The 19,051-nt window shown below is 46.4% G+C and overlaps 1 protein-coding gene across 4 annotated transcripts in view; it reads left to right on the top strand.

Annotated features, from left to right (window-relative positions):
* Positions 1-10,866: 10,866 nt before the first annotated feature.
* Positions 10,867-19,051, top strand: part of ILF3 (interleukin enhancer binding factor 3) — a 36,743-nt gene continuing 28,558 nt past the window's right edge. For 3 of the 4 annotated variants that reach the window (XM_036282052.1, XM_036282050.1, XM_036282053.1), the window contains exon 1: positions 10,867-11,011. The gene's annotated coding sequence lies outside the window, so the exon portion shown is untranslated. Of the gene's footprint in view, positions 11,012-14,397; positions 14,598-19,051 lie in introns of those variants that run through there. The other variant, XM_036282051.1, reaches the window with a different exon arrangement.

Raw genomic sequence — 19,051 nt, 5'->3', positions numbered from 1 at the left:
TGATAAACACTTTGAAGAAAAATAAAGCAGGGTAATTAGATAATGCTCTATAAGAAATGGTGGTCTTCATGCACCAAGAGGTCACCAGTTCGATTCCTGGTCAGGGCACATGTCCAGGTTGTGGGCCCGATCCCCAGTGGGGAGCATGCAGGAGGCAGCCAACCAATGTTCTCTCTCATCAATGTTTCTATTTCTCCCTAACCCTTCCTCTCTTTCTAAAATCAATAGAGAAAAAATAAAAATAAAAAAGCAAGCCAGCTCTGGCCAGTTTGGCTCAGAGTGTTGGCCCACGGACCAGAGTCCCGGGTTTGGTTCCTGCTAAGGGCATGTACCTCAGTTGCAGTTTGTCCCTGGTCCTGGTTGGGGTTGTGTGAGTGGCAGCCACTCAATGTCTCTCTCACATTGATGTTTCTCTCTCTCTTCCTTCCTTTCTCCTTCCCACTCTATCTGAAGATAAATGCAAAAAAAAAAAAAAAAAAAAAATGGTGGTCTTCTCTGGCCAGTTTGGCTCAGTGGTTGGAGCAATGGCCCACAGACCAAACAGTGGTAGTATGCTGACATGTTTATAACCCCATAATTGATGATTGGTAAATTATTGTACTGACTTATTTATAACTCCATAATTGATGATTGGGAAAGTCACTGTGTACCCTCTAGCTGAACCTGTTTTGTAAAGAACCAAGAAATTGTTGGGAGCCGGCTACGTGTCTGACAGAGTCCATGGAGCCTGGAAGTCTTGAGTCAGAGACTTGACCTCCCCCACAGTCTCAAGGAATTAAGCTTGCATTGTGTTTGTGCATCTCGGAACTAAGTGTGACCCGATGTACCTTGAAATACCTGAGTGTGCCTGGGTGTTCCTGTTATCTGCAAGGCAAACTAATTCTATACAGCATTGTTGTAGCCCTGGGCATTATATCAAGAAGATCCTGTTTTCTTATATCATTAAACTTTTGCTGTAAAGTATAAAAGGCACGTAATAAAGCATATCAGGGCTGATTTCCAAAGACTCTGTCACAGGGATGTTCAGAATCAGATGCTAGTTGGCTAATAAAGGGCTCTTATTTGGACTTCAATTTTCTAGTGGTCTTTCTTTGACTCTGTCGCGTCACAACAGTAGATTCGATTCCCGTCAAGGGCACGTACCTCAGTTGTGCTTTAGTCCTCAGCCTTGGTCGCAGACGTGTGGAGGCAACCAATCGATGTCTCTCCCTATCTCTCTCTCTCTCCCCCCCTCTCCTAGATGTCTCTCCCCCCACCCTCTCCTACTCTATCTGAAGATAAATGAAAAAAAATATCCTTGGGTGAGGATTAAAAAAAAGAAGCCCAGCTGATGTGGCTCAGTGGTTGAGCATCGACCCATGCACCAAGAGGCTGCCATGCCAGTTCAATTCCCAGTCAGGGCATATGCCCAGGTTGTGGGCCCAATCCCCAGTGGAAGCATGCAGGAGGCAGCCAATTGATGTTCTCTCTCATCAATGTTTCTATCTCTCTCTCCCTCTCCCTTCCTCTCTCTCTAAAAGCAATAAAGAAAAAACAAACAAAAAAGAAATGGTGGTCAGGTCAGCTAAGAGTTGAGAGAAGGAGGGAGCTCTGAATGTGGAGGGAAGAGTGCTTCAGGCAGAGGGAACAGCCAGTGCAAAGGGCCTGAGGTGAAAGGTTGCTTGAATAAATGATTGTAGTAAAGTGAGAAAGGATACATCAAGCTGTATTTAATGGGCTTACACTGTCCCAGGCCAGTGGCACCAGCAAAACGAACTTCTTTCTCAGATGATCAGAGGCAAATTTTAGAGCTGCCTCTCCTTCATCCTGTTTTAGCAAAATGTTATCTCCAAACCAGGGGAGTTTTCTGATGGGCCAGACCCAGGGTGAAGGCAGGGAGGCAGGAACAAAGTGGAGAAGAGGTGTCTCCTTAAAGGCAAATCTCAGTTCTCAGAACAAGGAGGACCAGCAGGTAGCTGCTCTGTAGAATCAGAGAGTAAGAACTAGGGAAACAGAGAGGGGCTTGGCAGGTGAAGGTGATGACCACAGATGGTCAGCGTCCCACATATGGCCCAAATGATAGTATCACTGTGTTTGACTATGTGTATTTTTTTCCCCACAAGTCTCAACATCCTGGGGCTCAAATGATGTAGCACAACTTAGTTTCATATTCACCCCATTTTTAATTTTAATTTAAAAAATTGTCATAAAATGTACATAGCTTACCATCTTAACCATTTTTTTCCACTTTAACCACTTTTTAAGTGTACAATTCAGTGGCATTAAGTACATTCACATTGTTGTGCAACCATCACCACCATCCAGCTCCACAGACTCTTTTCATCTCCCCCAACGGAAACTCTGTCCCCATTAAACAATTCCTCCTTCTCCCTCCCCTTCTTTCTATGTGAATTTGACTCATCTAGGGACCTTAAGTGAAATCATATAGTAGTTGTCCTTTTGTGACTCTTATTTCACTTAGCATAGTGCCTTCAAGGTTCATCCATGTTGTAGTGTGTGTCAGGATTTCCTTACCTTTTTTTCTTTATTGATTTTAGAGAGAGAGGAACGAAGAGGGAGAGACAGAAACATCAATGATTAGAGAACATTGATTGGCCACCTCCTGCATGCCCCCCACTGAGGATTTGGCCCATAATCTGGGCATGTGCCCTGACCGGGAATCGAACTGGTGACCTCCTGGTGCATGGGTCAATGCTCAACCACTGAGCCACAGCGGCCGGGCAGGATTTCCTTACATTTATTTATTTATTTATTTATTTATTTATTTTTATCCTCGCCCAAGGACATTTTTCCAAATTTTGTTCAGACAGAGTGGGAGGGAGAGAGAGAGAAACATCGACGTGAAAGGGACACATCAAGTGGCTGCCACCTGCACAACCCAACCAGGGCCAGGGACAAACTGCAACTGAGGTACGTGCCCTTAGCGGGAACCGAATCCGGGTCTCTCTGGACCGCAGGCCGACCCTCTAACTGCTGAGCCAAACCAGCCAGGGCCTTACTTTTATTTTTTAAAATTAATTATTTTTGGTACTTGCCCCTAGCGGAAATCAAACCCAGGACTCTCTGATCTGCAGGCCGACGCTCCAACCACTGAGCAAAACCAGCCAGGGCTGCCCGAGGATATTTTTCTATTTATCTTCAGGTAGAGAGGCAGGGAGAGAAAGGAAGAGAGAAACATCGACACAATAGGGACACATTGACTGTTTGCCTCCCGCACAACTCAGACCAGGGCCAGGGCCAGGGCCAATCTGCAACCTGAAAGGGTTAGTAATGTTTTAAAGGGTAAAGGTAAAAGTTTGCAAAAAGCAGAAACTGTAGAAACTGTGTTGCTTGCATGACCTTGGCTCAGCCTTTTGTTGAGTAGGAATAAAGTTTATCTGGATTGTCCACAAGGCAATGGATAACCCAGCAAATGCCAGACGAGATACCAGACCAGCCCTACTGCAAGGTGGACAATGGGCCAAATAAAGTACATCAGCAGAACTGCCGAAAGCTAAAAGGAGGGTATATAACCGACACCCCAAATCTAATTTGAGGCAGAACCCTTCTCGGCTCAGCCCGCCTGCACTCAGGCATATGCAATAAAGCCATTTTGCTCTACATTGGTCTTGCGTTGTGGATGTGATCTCCCATCAGCTCAGACCTTTTACAACTGAGGTATGTGTCCTTGACCGGAATCAAACCCACGAATCTTTGGTCCACAGGCTGATGCTCTACTGCTGAACCAAACCCGCCAGGGCTGAATATACATTTTTTTTTTATCCTCACCTGAAGACATTTTTTTGTTTTTTGTTCAGATAGAGTGGGAGGGGGAGAGAGAGAGAAAGAGACAGAGGGAGAGAAACATCGACATGAAAGGAACACATCGAGTGGCTGCCACCTGCACAACCCAAACAGGGCCGGGGACAAATGCAACCAAGGTATGTGTCCTTAATGGGAACCGAACCCAGGTCTCTCCAGACCGCAGGCCAACACTCTAACCGTTGAGCCAAACCGGCCAGGGCTGAATATACATTGTTTATTCATTAATTCATTAATGGACCTTACACTGCTTCCATTTTGGGCTATTGTGAATAATGCTATGAATATAGGTGTGTGCAAATATCTCTTCCAGCCCCTGCTTTCAATTGCTAGATCATATAGTAATTCCACATTTAATTTTTTCAGGAAACACAATACTGTTTTCTTGCCCCATCTTTTGGCTCAGCTTTCCTCTGGGTTGGTTGAATTCTCTATCAAGTTCTATCATTAGGGTACACTCCCAATCCCCTAACCACACCTTATATTTCCCTGGCTTCAATATCAGAGAAAGGCCCTGGCCAGTTTGGCTCAGCAGTTGAGCATTGGCCTGCAGACCAGAGAATCCCAGGTTTGGTTCCCGCTAGGGGTGCGTACCACCAAAAAAAAAGAAAATCAGAGAAAGGGGGGCTTCTCTTGCTCTAAAGTCCCAAAAGCTGGAGCTCACTGGCTCTGCCTGGCCTAATTTTGTCACTTACTACTAAGTTAATTACTGTGGCTAGGTCATGGGCCTAATTTTGGAGTCAGGCAGTGGAGATCAGCCAATGGAACTACAGATTGAGCTAGGTAGTGAGGTGGTTCCCCATAGCACAGTGGTCAACCCATGTCCACTCTACTGAGACAGTGGGAAGGCAGTTGGCATGGTTCAAAAAGCTTTCAAGGAGCCCTGGCTGGCACTACTCAGTGGTTAGAGGCTCAGTACATTCATCAAAGGGTCTCAGGTTCGATTTCTGGTCAAGAGCACCATCCTAGGTTGCAGGTTCGATCCCCAGCCCCGGTTGGGGTCTGTGTGGGAGGTAACCAATCAATGTGTTTCTCTGTCTCCCTCCCTTCTACTCTCTCTAGAAAAGTCAATGGGAAAAATATCCTTGGGTGAGGACTAACAACAACAACAACAACTACAAGCTTTCAAGGATAGGAGTTCTTGGGTGTAATCAGGGGAGTTGGTGGGAGAAATCTAGGAAGATAAGACAAGTGGATGATGTTCATAAGAACATTAAAGTCTCTCTCTAAAAAAATCAATAAAGCCCTGGCCGGTTTGGCTCAGCGGTTGGAGTGTTGGCCTGCGGTAGAGAGAGACCCGGGTTCGGTTCCCGCTAAGGGCACGTACCTCGGTTGCAGTTTGTCTCCGGCCCTGGTTGGTCGTGAGGGTGGCAGCCACTCGATGTGTCCCTTCACATCGATGTTTCTCTCTCTCTCTCTTCCTCTCTCTCCCTCCCGCTCTATCTGAACAAAAAATGGAAAAATGTCCTCGGGTGAGGATAAAAAAAAAATAATAATAATAAAAAAAAAATAAATAAAAAGATTTAAAAGATAATAAAATAAAAACACCAGGTTGGATGGAGCACAAATCTAGTAGGTAACAATCACAACCATTAACTGTTGCTCCAGCACTCACTCCAGGCTGCCTACTCCAGCAACCCTTTGAAGCTGAAAAACTCTTCAGATCTGTCCAGAAATCCTCCATGGAAGTTGTTGTTGGAAATCAGGATCCTACCTGCCCCTTACTTTGCTTGGGGCCCTTTTGATAGTAGCTGCCTTAGAAGAATAAGATCCTCAAAAGCAAGTTCTTTAAAAAAATAAAGTAACTTTGGGACCTTCCTAAGAAAGATCTACAGTACAGATTTTCAACATTTTTCATCTATGGCACAAATAAACTAATTACTAAAGTTCTTTAGCACACACAAAAATATATTTTCTGGCCCTGGCCGGTTTGGCTCAGCGGTTAGAGCGTCGGCCTGCGGTCCTGAGAGACCCAGGTTCGGTTCCCGCTAGGGGCACATACCTCGGTTGCAGTTTGTCCCCGGCCCTGGTCGGTTGTGCGGGTGGCAGCCACTCGATGTGTTCCTTTCGCATCGATGTTTCTCTCTCTCTCTCTCTGTTCCTCTCTCTCCCTCCCACTCTACCTGAACAAAAAATGGAAAAATGTCCTCGGGTGAGGATAAGAAAATATATATATATATATATTTTCTGCCTACCTGACAAAAAAGAAATAGGTATAGTGCTGGCTGGTGTGGCTCAGTTGGTTGGGCTTTGTTCAGTGCACCCATAGGTCACTGGTTCAATTTCTGGTCAGGGCACATGCCCAAGTTGTGGGTTGCATCCCCTGTTGGGGTGTGTGGGAGGCAACCAATCAATGTTTCTCTCTCATATGATATTTCTCTCCCTTCCTCTCGCTCTAAAATCAATTAAAAGATATTTAAGAAAAAAGAAATAGGTATAATTTTGATTCATTCACACCAGATGGCTATGGTTGTGTTGACTGTTCTTTTTTTTTAAATCCTTACCCGAGGACATTTTTGCACTTATCTTCAGATAGAGTGGGAGGGAGAAGGGAGGGAGAGAGAGAGAGAGGGACACCCACACGACCCCAACCTGGGCCGGGGACAAACTGCAACCAAGGTACACCCTTAGCAGGAACCGAACCTGGGTCTCTCTGGTCCACAAACCAACACTCTAACCACTGAGCTCCGGCCAGGGTTCTCATTTTTTTTTTTTAAATAATTTTTCTTTATTGATTTTAGAGAGAGAGGAAGGTAGAGGGAGAGAAAGATAGAAACATCAATGAGAGAGAACATTGACTGGCCACCTCCTGCATGACCCTCACTGGGGACTTGGTCCACAACCTGGGCATGTGCCCTGACTAGGAATTGTACTGGCAACTTCTTGGTGCATGGGTCGATGCTCTACTAATGAGCCACACCAGCTGGGCTCATTTTTTTTTTTTTAATCCTCACCTGAGGATATTTTTCCATTGATTTTTTTCAGATAGAGTCGGGGTGGGGGAAGAGAGAGAAACATCAATATGAGAAACATATCTATTGGTTGCTGCCCACATGACCCAGACCGTGGCTGGGGATCAAACCTGCCAACTCTTCTGTCTGTGGGACAATGCTCTAATGCTGAGTCAAACTGTCCAGGTTTACTGTTGTCATTTTATTAAAAAAAATTTTTTTTTTAAATTTGAGAGCGAGAAAGGGAGAGAAAGAAACATCATATGAGAAACATTGATTGGTTGCCCCCCATGCGTCCTCACTGGGATGGAATTTGAAACCCGGGTATGTGCCCTAACTGGTAATTAAACCAGCCAACCATACCACACTGGCCATGGATATTGTCATTTTTTATTTGACAATCTAAAGGAAAAGAGGTCAGTGCTCCTGACTAAATAGTCAGGTATTGCATGTTTTAAAAATTCTTGAGGCACACTAGTTGAAAATCACTGGTCCGCAGACTTGGGAGTCAGAAAACTAGTAACCTTCCCTGTTCTACCACTTGGTAGCGCTGTTAGCACAGCCAAATTGCCCTGCTTCTGGGCCCGTTTGCTGTCAAGAGACTTTGATTTCTAACATTCGAGTTAAAGCCAGTTACCACCTTTATTATGACCTGGAACAATCTAAACTTAATCATCTAAATACACTCGCCATAAATTTTACCAAACTTTTCATTGATCTCAAGTTCTATTTGTTTAAGAAAGATCTTCAGCCCTGGCTGGGTAGTTCAGTTGGGTTGGATCCCAGGTCAGGGCACATACAAGAATCAACAAATGAATGTGTAAAAAAGTGGAAAAATAAGTAGATGTTTCTCTCTCTCTCAAATCAATTTTTCTCTTTTTAATCCTCACCTGAGGGCATTTTTTATTTATTTATTTATTTATTTATTTATTTATTTATTTATTTATTTTATCCTCACCCGAGGACATGTTTTTTTTTTTTTTGCATTTTTTGTTCAGACAGAGCGGGAGGGAGAGAGAGAAAGAAAGAGAGAGAGAAACATCGATGTGAAGGGACACATCGAGTGGTTGCCACCCGCACGACCAACCAGGGCCGGGGACAAACTGCAACCGAGGTACGTGCCCTTAGTGGGAACCGAACCCGGGTCTCTCTGTACCAGAGGCCGACGCTCCAACCGCTGAACCAAACCGGCCAGGGCGGAGGGCATTTTTTAGATATTTTGTTCAGATAGAGTGGGAGGGAGAGAGAGAGAAACATCGACGTGAAATGGACAAATCTGGCACCCACACGACCCAACCAGGGCCAGGGACAAACTGCAACCAAGGTACGCGCCCTTAGTAGGAACCGAACCCGGGTCTCTCCGGACCGCAGGCCAACGTTCTAACCGCTGAGCAAAACCAGCCAGGGCTCTCAAATCAATTAAAAAAAAAAAGGAAGATCTTCAAGTTGGGGGGAGGAAGATGCAGAATGCCTATCATTTATGTGAAAAACAGCAATAAAAATACAATTAAGCATTGCTGGCAGTAAAATCTCTCTGTGAGAGACATAAAAAACTTTACAACAGACTAGCTGGTGTGGCTCAGTGGTTGAGCATCGACCCATGCACCAAGAGGCTGCCAGTTTGATTCCCAGTCAGGGCACATGCCCAGGTTGTGGGCCAAATCCCCAGTGGGGGGCATGCAGGAGGCGGCCAATCTATGTTCTCTCTCATTGATGTTTCTCTCTCTCTCTCCCTTCCTCTCTCTCTAACATCAATAAAAGAAAAAAAAAAAACACAAAAACTTTACAACAGCTGCCAAGGAGGAGGATATCTGGGGGAGAGAGAGTGACTTTGTCCTCTCACACCCTTTTGCACACTTGACATTTTATATCATGTGAATAGATTTTCGGTTCAAAATTCTAAGTGTTAATTAAAAGCAGTAGGATAGCATTCCCGTTTCTGTAATCATATTTTTACAGCTTATCTTTTTAAAATCCTCACTCAATGATATTTTTAAAAATTATTTTAGAAATAGAGGAAGAGCCCTGGCCGGTTTGGCTCAGCGGTTAGAGCGTTGACCTGCGGTCCTGAGAGACTTGGGTTCGGTTCCCACTAAGGGCGCGTACCTCGGTTGCAGTTTGTCCCCGGCCCTGGTCGGTTGTGCGGGTGGCAGCCACTCGATGTGTCCCTTTCACATCAATGTTTCTCTCTCTCTCTCTGTTCCTCTCTCTCCCTCCCGCTCTACCTGAACAAGAAATAGAGGAAGAAGCCCTGGCCGGTTTGCTCAGCAGTTAGAGCATCGGCCTGTGGTCCAGAGAGACCCAGGTTTGGTTCCCGCTAAGGGCATGTACTTAGATTGCAGTTTGTCCCCGGCCCTGGTTGGGTTGTGCAGGTGGCAACCACTCGATGTGTCCCTTTCACGTGGATGTTTCTCTCTCTCTCCCCCCCACTCTATCTGAACAAAATATTGAAAAATGTCCTTGGGTGAGGATAAAAAAAAAAAAGAGAGAGAGAGGAAGAAAAGAGGTGGGGGGTGGGGAGAAAGAGAGAGATGGGTTGCCTCTCACAGGTGCCCCAATTGGGTATTGAACTAGCGACCTAGGTATGTGGCCTCATTATCTTTTGGTGTATGGGACCATGCTTCAACCAACTGAGCCACCAGGGCCACCTTATCTTTTCATTTTATTATCTTTAAAAAATGTTTTATTGATTTTTTAGAGAGAGAGGGAGAAAGGTAGAAACATGTTTGCCTCCCCTACACCCCCTTCTAGGGATCCAGGCCCCAACCTGGGCACAGCCCTGATGGGGAATCAACCACCAGGACCTCTCAGTCCATGGGACAGGGCTCAATCCACTGAGCCACACTGGCGTGGCATTACCTTTTGAATAACTGTCATTTTGGGGCATTTGTTCTGCACAAAAAATTGTGCCAAGTGCTTTTTTATTAACAGTCCTTGGTTTTATCGGGACCTCAAACCTAGGGCAAGCACTGGACATTGCATCCTTTACAAATTAGCTACACAGTCCCTACATTTTTGCAAGGAAAACCTGCTACTAGGTTGTTAGTCTTTTAGGACTTCTCATCTCTTTCAGGAGGAAACAACTGCAACAACTCCTTGTTTCCGATCTCCGCACCATACCTGAATCCCAGCCTCGCACCTGTCCATCTGCCTAGCAACCTGGCTGGTCCCAGCGCCAGCCTGATTCTTACACCGGTGGGGACAAACCGCAATCTAAGTACATGCCCTTAGCGGGAACCAAACCTGGGTCTCTCTGGATACAGATTTTACATCAGGGATCTCACAAGGAGCACAAGATTCCTCCACACCAGATTTGTGAAGAAAAGGTGCTCAGTTTCCAAGGCCTTTACTTATAAAACCCAAGCTGGTGGCCAGCGTCTGAGTCGCAGCACCTGTTCTCCCGTGAATTCTCAAGTCCTTTTCCTTGCATGGCCTCAGTTTCTCTATTTGTGAAAGAGGGGCTGAAATATCCCAGGAGCTAGGCTCTGCATTTCCGTGGCTCCGGGCACCACCGTCTCGTACACGCACCTTGTGTTTTCTTCCCAAGAGACGGGGATAGTGAGTTGAAAGGTCAGTGGGAAGGCCTCTTTACCAGGCAATATCTCCTGGTCAGAGATCCCACTACTCTTAAGTACCTTAACGAGCCAGACTTGCAGAGGAGTTTCCGCCAACGTACACATGGAGACGGAGTTAAGATGGCGGCGCGCAGGCGCGTAAACCCGAAGCCTCAGTGAGGATCCGCCTCTCGCCCTGCATCACGTGAAAAGGAGGCTCAAAACCGTCATTAGAGTGCTAATGTTGTCACATGACGCAGGCCAACCAATACAACAGAGAAAATGGAAAGTCCTTGTCACGTGGCCAAGAAAGACTCTGAATTTGCCACTGTCACATGATCAAGCAAAGGCGTCGAAAGGGGAGGGAAACACTAACGCGCCACGTGATGAGCATGCAACGTCTACGCTCTTGTCACGTGACCAGAGCCCACCTCCTCTCTTTTCGTCCCTCCCTCCCAAGTTGGGCCTGCGTCAAACGGCAACGCGGCGACGAGGGGGCGGGGCTCCGGGTGGTCACGTGGATCCGCACCTCCCCGGCGCGCGCCCGCCCGCCCGCCCGCTCGCCCCCGGCTCCTCCTCCTCTTCTCGCCATTGCAGTTGGACTCAGCAGCCCGGTGCGCACCGCGTGGCTTTTGGGGGAAGACCCCGGTGGGTTGTGGCAGGAGGTCGGCGGCGGTTGCGGTCGGGGAAGGGGACGGCAACAAGGTAAGCTCCAATGTGGCGGCGGTCGGGCCCGCTCCCGCCTCTCTGCCCCTCCCCCCCGCCCGTCCTTCCAATAGCGCGGGTCCGTTTGGAGAGTCGTGGTGACAAGGCCAGAAGCGGCCTGTGCTTCCCACCTCCGCACGGTCCCTTGTCCTGGTGCCTGGCTTATTTCTCCCTCGCCAGTTGTTCTCCCGCGTTTGGCCGTTACTCTCCCCCATTGTGCCGAGGAAACAAAATGGCGGCGTCGGCGGCGAGGGCTCGGTGCGCGCGCATCCGTCCTCCCCCCCTTCGCGGCCCCTCGTTCGGCGGCAGCGCCTCGTGCGGGGGGGGGGGGTGCGCGCGCACCGGGCTCTCGGCTGCAGCCTCCCCCGGGCTAGGCTTTTGTCTGTTGCAGCGCCCCGCGTGCGCGCGGGCACGTGCTGGAAACACACACCCCCCTCCGGCCCAGAGCATCCTTGCCCGCGCGGCAGGGGAAATCCTCCTCCTCACCCCCCCCTCCTTACCACCTCCTCCTCCTCTTTGTCCCACTCCCGCCCCGGGTTCCAGGAGGGTCCCAGGTTACCGAGGCGGGAAACGTGGTCTTCTTTGTCCTTACATGGCGCGGAGAGGCGGACCCCTTCCCCGGAATCTGGTCCATACGCGGGTTACAGAGGAGGCCTTTGTGGGTTCATGGGCTTCCCAAATCCCTGGTTAGCCAGGCCTCCCCCAGGTCAGCATCCAAACTGGGAGGAGGATTTAAGACATCCTTTTCTTTAGTCCAGGTGTTTCATTGATGTTGAATTTTTTCCACGTTGTTAAGGGTTTGCATCCTCCTCCAAAATGGTGATCTGGTGCGATATTTGGGTGCACTGTAATCTGCAAGATTGGGACCCAAACGAGTGCTAACACCTCTTTCTACCTTATTTCCTCAAGTAGAATAACAGATTCTTGGGGTTGCTCTTGATGTTCTGCCCGGGTTAATCCTGTCTGGATGAATCATTTAGTGCCTAAACTTGGGGAGCGGAAGCCATTTCTTCTAAATAATTTCAGAATTGATTGAAACTTGCTTGGGATTCTGCTTAGGGCACATGGTAGGTCAGCAAGAAAGCATCAGTTTCTGTGATAAACCTCCCATTTCTGAGCTCAAGTATATCAGGTTGTGAATCTATATGTTTCTCATGGGTTAGGATTTATTCCTCTTTACAATAAGTGATCCGCGGGGAAACACAAGGTGCCACCCAAAGTCAGAACTCAAATTTAGGACTTTAGGCTGTCCTCAGGTGTCTGTGGTTGGAAGTCTCCACAGATTGCACAGTGCTGCCACTAGGCTTTGTATGGGATGCTTTGTGTGTGGTCTTGTGGGATGTAGTGACAGCAGCTGCTCAGGCTGTGAATGAAATGTGGGAACCAGAGGCTCCTTCACAGCTGGAAAAGGGAAAGGTTCTAGGGCACTGACAGGTGCTATTATCCCTGAGCTGTTTCTTGGTCTTATGGGCAGCTCCTGGTCCCTGTGGTTTGTGAATGAAATCTGTGCACACCTTAGTGCAGTGGTTCTCAACCTTTCTAATGCCCAGACCCTTTAATACAGTTTCTCATGTTGTGGTGACACCAACCATAAAATTATTTTTGTTGCTACTTCGTAACTGTAATTTTGCTACTGTTATGTAGCAAAGGGGTAGAGACCCACAAGTTGAGAACTGCTGCCTTAGTGTCTGTAGCTTGTGGAGGCTGGCAGTTACTGCCAGGCTTGGCCTTGCCAGCACTGGACACTTGATTTGTCCGAGTTTCCCTACCTTCCAGGAGCTTGGGCAAGCCTTGAAACACCTAAATGATGCCTAATTGTTGGCAGTTTTGTTTTTCTTTTTCTTTCTTTCTTTTTTTTTTTTTAATCCTCGCCTGAGCACATTTTTTCATTTTTTTGTCCAGATAGAGTGGGAGGGAGAGAGAGAGAGAGAAACATCGACGTGAAAGGGACACATCGAGTGTTTGCCACCCGCACAACCCAACCAGGGCCAGGGACAAACGGCAACTGAGGTACGTGCCCCTAGCGGGAACCGAACCTGGGTCTCTCAGGACCGCAGGCCGACGCTCCAACCGCTGAGCCAAACTGGCCAAGGCGGCAGTTTTGTTTTTCTTCATTTGAACTCATTTAGTGCCTAGAGGCAAAAATTCCTTTAGTTCCTTCTAGTATACTTAAGATTTTTTTTGTTTGTTTTTGGAGAGTCATATTACTTGGAATGAGAAATGTAAGATTTTCTAATTTAAAAAAAAAACATTTTTTTTGCTGTCAAAACCCCACTGGCAACAGTGGCTGCTAATACTCTGATGACTCTTACGTGGTCCTCATTTTCGTGCTCTCCTGGTTAAGTTCTCCAGGTAGGGATATGTGGAGTCAGTGGTGAGGATAGAGTCTTCTTTTGTGAGCCACTTCTCTTTGGTAAACAGTGGGCAGTATCTTGTCTGTAGGCTTCAGCAAGATGTAGGGGTTGGAAGTGTTCTCACTTCTGAAAAAGGCTTTAGGCTGGGACATTTGCCCCTTAATTACCTCTTTCACCATCCTCCTCAATTCCTCCTGATTTTATGGCTCGGGAATTATTCGTTTCTCCAAGAAACTTGGGTTTATCCTAACTCTTTGAATTTGACCTCCTGTTACATCTTTGTCAGTAAATTTATTGACCTTGGCAGATTTTTTTAAAAAATTAAAAATTTTTTTAGAGGGGGAGGGGAGAGGGAAACATCAATGAGAGAGAACATTGATTGGCTATCTCCTGCATGTCCCCTGGGCATGTGTCCTGACCAGGAATTGAACCAGCGACCTCTTGGTGCATGGGTCTATGCTCAACCAGTGAGTCACACCGGCCGGGCTTAAATTGATTTTTATTTTATTTTTTTAAATTTTTTCTTTTTTTTCCCCCTTTATTGATTTCAGAGAGAGAGGAAGGGAGAGGGAGAGAGAGATAGAAACATCGATGAGAGAGAACATCAACTGGCCGCCTCCTGCATGCCCTCCGCTGAGGATCAGGCCTACAACCTGGGCATGTGTCCTGAACGGGAATCGAACCGGTGACCTCTTGGTGCATGGGTCGATGCTCAACCACTGAGCCACACCAGCCGGACTTAAATTGATTTTTAGAGAGGGGGAGAGAAACATCAATTTGAGAGTGAAACATCCATCCCTGCCTCCTGCACACCCCCTACCTGGGATCAAGCCGTCAACCTTTCAGTGCATGGTTACAATGTCCACTCTGGCCAGGGCAACCTTGTGCAGTTTTGAAAGATGTGTAAATGTCACCATCTGGTTTTAGCATATATGGCCCACAAAGTAGTGACATTTTATTTAAATCATACCTTGAACCTTCTCAGGAATTAGGATTTTCTAGGCTTTCTATATTGGGTGCTTTTTATTTTAGCAATGTCCTGGGAGAAGAAGATTTTATTTTTGTTTCTAGGGGAAGGGTTTGGAATTAGAAGCAGATGGTGGTTTGACAGGAGTCTACACACTGTTAGTAAAGTGTGTTGGGGCCTTGAAGGGATGAGGTTGACTTCAGTTTTCTATTGCAGCATTTGACAATTTCATCTGAAACAACTAGCTTCTCTCTGCTTTGTTAGGGTAAGTTGGTGCTACCTTTTCGAGTTGCTAGCTGGGTGGGCAGGTGTTTGTTAGGGAGTCTTGTCAGTGTACTGATTTTTAAAAATCATTTCTTGCCATATTTATGCTCTGTTATACACCCCTGTGATATTTCTCCAAGGCAGAATATTGTAGATGATCCCATTAGAAATTGCAATAGGAAATTCAGACTATTTTTTCATCGTTACCGGAAGATGTGTTTTATTGGTTTTAAAGAGGGAGGAAAGGAGGGAAAGAGAAACATTGATGTGAGAGAGAAGTGTCAATTGATTGCCACCTGTATGACCAGGGATTGAACCTGAAACCTTTTGGTGTATGGGATGACCCTCCAACCAACTGAGCCACCCAGTCCGGGCCAGCCAGACTTGAAAAATGTCTTTCAGATCAAATGTCTTGAGAAAGCGATGTCCAGTTGAGGTTTTTTTTCTTTTCTCATCGATTGTCCATATAATGAAGAAATAGAAAATGTAGCCACCAGTTTAACAGGAAAATTCATTTACTGTCTAACGGCTTAAAAATTTTTTTTATGGCTCATACCTGATCACCAAGGATCATTTAGTCAAAAGTGAACGTATGCCCTGAAATGTATGTCTGGCTCATTTGGTTGGAGCATCATTCCGTGTATCAAAGGGTCGAGGTTTCAATTCCCAATCAGGGCACATACCCGGTTGTGGGTTTGATCTTCAGTCAGGGTGCCTCCTTTTATTGGGATATGTAACTGTCTCCGTATTATTTCTGTGCTCTTTTTCATCCTCACCCGAGGACATTTTTTCATTTTTTGTTCAGATAGAGTGGGAGGGAGAGAGAGAGAGAAAAAAAAACTTCGACCTGAAAGGGACACATCGAGTGGCTGCCACCCACACCACCAACCAGGGCCGGGGACAAACTGCAACCAAGTACACGCCCTTAGCGGGAACCAAACCCGGGTCTCTTTGGACTGCAGGCCGATGCGATGCTCTAACCACTGAGCCAAACCGGCCAGGGCTAATTCTGTGCTCTTACTAGCAATTTGAGGTTCATGATAATTTTTATTGCACATTCCAAACAGCCTCCCTTCTTTTATTTATATTTCTAGAAAGAAACATTGATTTATTGTTCCACTTATTTATGCATTCGTTGGTTGATTTTTATATGTGCCCTGACCAGGGATTGGACCCACAACTTAAGTGTGTCAGGACAATACTCAGACCAACTGAACTACTCGGCCAGGGCAGCCTTCCTTTTTTTTTTTTAAGATTTTAAAAATTGGTTTTTAGAGAAAGGAAGGGAGAGGAGGAGAAAGAGAGAAACATCGACTGGCTGCCTCCTGCATGCCCCCTACCCGGATCGAGCACCAAGCCCCGGTAATGTGCCCTGACTGAGAATCGAACCAGCATCCTTTCACTGCATGGGACAACATCCAACCAACTGAGCCACACCTGCCAGGGCCAGCCTTCCTTATTTTCAGTAGAGTTGTGGTTCAAACTCAAGGGTGAGGTCGTATTGGGGTAATCTTCCAGGCCACTTGTTTTTCTGCTGTTTGCCTTTTAACTCTTTTCTTACTCTTATCTGAGGGTGTGTGTTTTTAAAAAAATGAAATGTTGCAAGTTAGGTTAACTTCTCAGTGGTATATGTAGATTTTTTTTTGCAGGTTGGTAATCCTTTGCATTCATAATTTTAAAAACTAAGTGTCAACAATATGAAAATAACTAGCCCAGCCCCATGGCTAATAGCATCACCTAATAAATATTTGTCCTGTGGGTGACCTGTGCAGAATGCTTGCAGGAGGGGAAAATAGCTGCCCAGTAAACAGAGAACTGGGGGCTGCCCAGTGAGGACTCACCAGTAATCACAGCTTCGCAGAGGGGATGTGTGAAGTGACAGGAGTGGAGAAAAGGTGAATTGCATCAATTTTGGGGAAGTTACTTCAGTTTGTTTTTTAAAATGTAAGGCTTTAGCTCTGGAAAAACACTCTGGCAGTTTTTCACAAAACTAACAGGCAACTACCATATGACCCAGCAATTTGACTCTCTTGCATTTATCCCAAAGCAATGAATGTATATGTTCACACAAATACTAATACACAAATGTTCTTAGATTTATTTGTAGTAGCCAAGAACTAGAAACCACCCAGATATCCGTCAGCCGCTGAATGGTTAAACAATCCAAGGTGTATCCATACCAGGGAATACTACTTAACAATAAAAAAGAGCCAACTGTTGATACATATACAACTTGGATGAATCTTGAAGCAGTTATGCTGCAAGAAACAAGCCAATCCTGAAAGGTTACAACTCTTCAATTCTGCTTAGAAAACATTCTCGGGATGTCAAAATTACAGAAATGGTAAATGAATTAGTGGTTGTTAAGAGTTAGGCATGGGGTACTATAGGAAGGTGAATGTGACTATACAGGGCAAACAGTGGGATCCTTGTGACAGCAGTGGTCTGTATATTTCAGTATCATTGTTATGATATTGTATTATAGTTTGTAAAATGTTATTGTTGGAGAAAACTGGGTAAGGAGTTCTTGCTCTCACCCTGGCCGGTTTGGCTCAGCGGTTAGAGCTTCGGCCTGCGGTCCAGAGAGACCCGGGTTCGGTTCCTGCTAAGGGTGCATACCTCGGTTGCAGTTTGTCCCCGGCCTTGGTTGGTCATACAGGTGGCAGCCACTCGATGAGTCCCTGTCATGTCGATGTTTCTCTCTCTCTCCCCCTCTCCCTCCCTCCCACTCTATCTGAACAAAAAATGGAAAAATGTCCTTGGGTGAGGATAAAAAGAGAAAAAAAAAAATTCTTGCTCTCTCTTTCTCTCTTATCTTTTTCCTTACTCTGTAAAATCAATTAAAAAGTCCAGCTGGAGCCCTGGCCGGTTTGGCTCAGCGGTTGGAGCGTCGGCCTGCGGTACAGAGAGACCCGGGTTCGGTTCCCGCTAAGGGCACGTACCTCGGTTGCAGTTTGTCCCCGGCCCTGGTTGGTCGTGCGGGTGGCAGCCACTCGATGTGTCCCTTCACGTCGATGTTTCTCTCTCTCTCTCTTCCTCTCTCTCCCTCCCGCTCTATCTGACCAAAAAATGTCCTCGGGTGAGGATTAAAAAAAAAAAAAAAAAAAAAGTCCAGCTGGTGAGGCTTAGTGGTTGAGCGTTGACCCATGTACTAAGAGGTCGCCGGTTCGATTCCTGGTCAGGACACATGCCCAGGTTGTGGGCCTGATCCCCAGTGGAGGGCATGCGGGAGGCGGCCAGTTGATGTTCTCTCTCATCGATGTTTCTGTCTCTTTCTCCTTCTCACTTTCTCTCTAAAATTATTTTAAAATATTTAAAAAATAAAATCAATTTTAAAAAGGTGTTTGTTTTTTTTATCCTCACCTGAAGACTTTTTTTTTTTTTTTTTTTTTTTTGCATTTATCTTCCTATAGAGCAGGAGGGAGGGAGGGAGGGAGAGAGAGAGAGAGAGAGACACCGACTGGTTGCCACCCACATGACCCCAACCGGGGCTGGGGACAAAACTGCAAGTGAGGTACATGTCCTTTTTTTTTTTTTTGCCTCACCTGGGGACATTTTTCCATTTTTTTGTTCAGATAGAATGAGAGGGAGCCCTGGCCGGTTTGGCTCAACGGTTAGAGAGTCGGCCTGTGGTCCAGAGAGACCCGGGTTCGGTTCCCGCTAAGGGCATGTACCTTGGTTGCAGTTTGTCCCCGGCCCTGGTTGTGTCGTGTGGGTGGCAGCCACTCGATGTGTCCCTTTCACATCGATGTTTCTCTCTCTCTCTCTTCCTCCCACTCTATCTCAACAAAATATTGAAAAATGTCCTCGGGTGAGGATTAAAAAATAAATAAATAAAATAAATTAAGAATGGGAGGGAGAGAGAAAGAGAAAAACATTGACATGAAAGGGACACATTGAGTGGCTGTCACCCATACGACCAGTCAGGGCCGGGGACAAACTGCTACCGAAGTACATGCCCTTAGCAGGAACCGAACCCGGTCTCTTCGGACCACAGGCCAATGCTCTAACTGTTGAGCCAAACCGGCCAGGGCGAGGTACATGTCCTTAGTGGGAACTGAACCCGGGACTCTGGTCTGTGAGCCAACGCTCTAACCGCTGAGCCAAACTGGCCACGGCTAAAAAAAATTTTTAATGAATTCAGATTCTTTTTGAGAGTACACTTGATTGCTCTGTTATTTCTTGTTTTATTTTATTTTATTTTCTATTTAAAAAACTTTTTTCTTCATTATTTAGAAAGAGAGGAATGGAGAGGGAGAGAGAGATGGAAACATTGATGAGAGAGAACATCGATTGGCCGCTTCCTGTGTGCCCCGCACTGGGATTGGGCCCACAACCTGGGCATGTGCCCTGACCAGGAATCGAACCAGTGACCTCTTGGTGCATGTATCAGTGCCCAGCCACTGAGCCACACCAGCTGGGCACGCTGTTATTTCTTACAATTGCAGATGATGC

The sequence above is a fragment of the Molossus molossus genome, unplaced genomic scaffold (genome assembly GCF_014108415.1).
Source record: "Molossus molossus isolate mMolMol1 unplaced genomic scaffold, mMolMol1.p scaffold_m16_p_4, whole genome shotgun sequence".
NCBI classification, from domain to species: domain Eukaryota; kingdom Metazoa; phylum Chordata; class Mammalia; order Chiroptera; family Molossidae; genus Molossus; species Molossus molossus.
The sequence above is the reverse complement of the archived record's forward strand: the minus strand, read 5'-3'. Positions and strand labels throughout refer to the sequence as shown.